The 2,134-nt window shown below is 39.0% G+C and overlaps 1 long non-coding RNA gene across 1 annotated transcript in view; it reads right to left on the reverse strand.

The window, feature by feature from the left end:
- Window positions 1-473: 473 nt before the first annotated feature.
- LOC103901219 overlaps window positions 474-2,134 on the reverse strand; it is a 3,410-nt gene continuing 1,749 nt past the window's right edge. The window contains exons 2-3 of the long non-coding RNA XR_657722.1: window positions 1,430-1,471; window positions 474-541 (exon numbers count right to left, since the gene is read on the reverse strand). This is a non-coding gene — a long non-coding RNA (uncharacterized LOC103901219). The remainder of the gene's footprint in view (window positions 542-1,429; window positions 1,472-2,134) is intronic.

The raw sequence follows: 2,134 nt of genomic DNA on the forward strand, positions 1-2,134 counted from the left end.
TTATTATTGTGCCAGCCCTGTCTGTTGGCTTATATAACTATTCTGCTTTCCTGATGTTTACTTGCCCACTCCAAATTAATTTTATAAGGCTACACCAGCAGAACTTTCTTAGTTTCCTCTCACATGATAGATTATTAATTCCTCTGGCTATCCTAGTATGCCATGTCTACACCTGTTCTAGTGATGAATTCATTTTCCTTGAACACAAGTTGTATGCAGTACTGCAGATGAGGTCTCCCAAAGGTTGCACAGCTGGACACTACGAATTTGCTACTCTTCCTCTAGTGTTACCTTAACAAAGCATTGCTTTTGTAGCCTCCTTCAGTCATCTGGTAGTTCCAGAGCAGACTCCGCGAGTCTTTTCCAAATGAGAGTTTTAGTTCTTAGCCTTCAATGCACGTTTTGTTATTTTCACTACTGAGTGTCATCTCGTTTCAGTTCACAAATATTTAGTTCTTTCAGTGGGTTTTCCTTGTCCTCTTGTATGTTGATGTATGTCTTTCTGTGTCGCCTGCAGACTTCATCAGCGTACTCCCATGTTCTAGAGCCAGGGAATTAATCAAAATAGTAAACAACATCAATCCCTTGTGAAACTGTTTGTAACCCCACCTCCAGCCTGACCCTTTTCAATTTTACACACTACTCTCTCCATTTTTATGCTCTCTCCATTTTTATGGGTTGGACTTCATGCTAACATATGCTTTATTTAGAGACTGCAGTCTGTTACTGGGCCTGGGAACAGAATCTGGATCAACATCTTTCTCCCTGGTGGATGTCTAGCAAATAATTGAAAAATCCATTAAGAGACTTTTTATCTTCTTAATTATGCCTAGCCTAAGTAATGCATCAGTTTTCCTGTTAGCTGTAGTAGCAGAGGTGAGGTCAGCATTCATGCTGGGCTGGTTTTGGTTTTGGAATGGGGATTTCATTGGTTTGCCCATAAATAATTTGGGGTTTGTGTTTTTAAAATTGCTGGTTTATTTAGAACACTAAGTGAGAAAACATTCAAAACACATCTTCTAATTAAAAATTATGCTGAGGCTCTCAACAATATACAGATGTTCCATATTTTGGTCATGTATCATCCCAGATTTTGCGATAGCATAACACTCGGCTAAACTGCAAGACTGAGACTATCTTGTCCTATACTGTCAGAGGAGCCAAGTCCAGCGTAAATTGTGTTTTCTTTACTCTGAATACAATTTTGTTGTTGTTGTTGTTGTTTGGTTGTTAACAGTGTGAGTTCACAAGTTTCCATTTCTTTTAAGGCAGGAGTGCATCAAGATCCTCACTGAATGGCAGTTTAATAGAAAACCTCCAGAATTTGGGATATTGGCTCTGTCACACCCATAATGAGTCTGCTTTCTTTTACAGTTGTGTGTGTCAGAGTGTACAAGCAGCTAGCTGGCTACAACTGCAGGTCTCTTACCCAGAACCACATTGGGAAAAGCATCAAAATGAGGTCCAGCATCTGAAAACAAAAAATTCTTATTAGATCATTCTTCACCTCTGGAATCCAGCACAGTGTCTATTGCTCTCTTTATTAGTACCTCAGGCAGCTCAAGCAATACAAACAGCGCTATTCTTGGCCTCATCTAAAAACAGTCATAATATCAGGGAGCGTTTCATAGTGGAATCCCGTCTACAACCAAGTTACACCTCATGTGGGCCAATGTTCTCAATCCTTCAATCACATAAACCAGCCAGCGGCTCCTCTCACTGGCACAAATAGTATTTCCCACCAGGGCAATGAGTCTTTCAGACACCGAGTTTTTCTGCTCACAGTTCTGAATGCACATTAGCATTTGGATTGAGGCAGCTAGATCTGAGCAGGCTCCAGGGTCCATTAAACTTCATCATCTTGAAGTTCACTGGCATCATTGTTATTTAAAAAAACCCCCACACTTAAAAAATGAAGCACACATTCCACATGTACTAAGTATAACTTTCATCACTACGAGTATTTCCATATTCAAAAAATGTGAATTTATATTTGATTTGTGCCTTATGAAAGAAACTATTATACGAAGTTTCCATTTTGGTTGAGTAAGTGCTGTTTAATTTGTAACTTCTCAGAGGATTAATTACAAAAAGAGAAACAATAATGAGAAATGGAAGGATTTGTTTATCTAGA

This window comes from Aptenodytes forsteri, unplaced genomic scaffold (genome assembly GCF_000699145.1).
Source record: "Aptenodytes forsteri isolate BGI_AS27 unplaced genomic scaffold, ASM69914v1 Scaffold164, whole genome shotgun sequence".
In the NCBI taxonomy this organism is placed as follows: Eukaryota; Metazoa; Chordata; class Aves; order Sphenisciformes; family Spheniscidae; genus Aptenodytes; species Aptenodytes forsteri.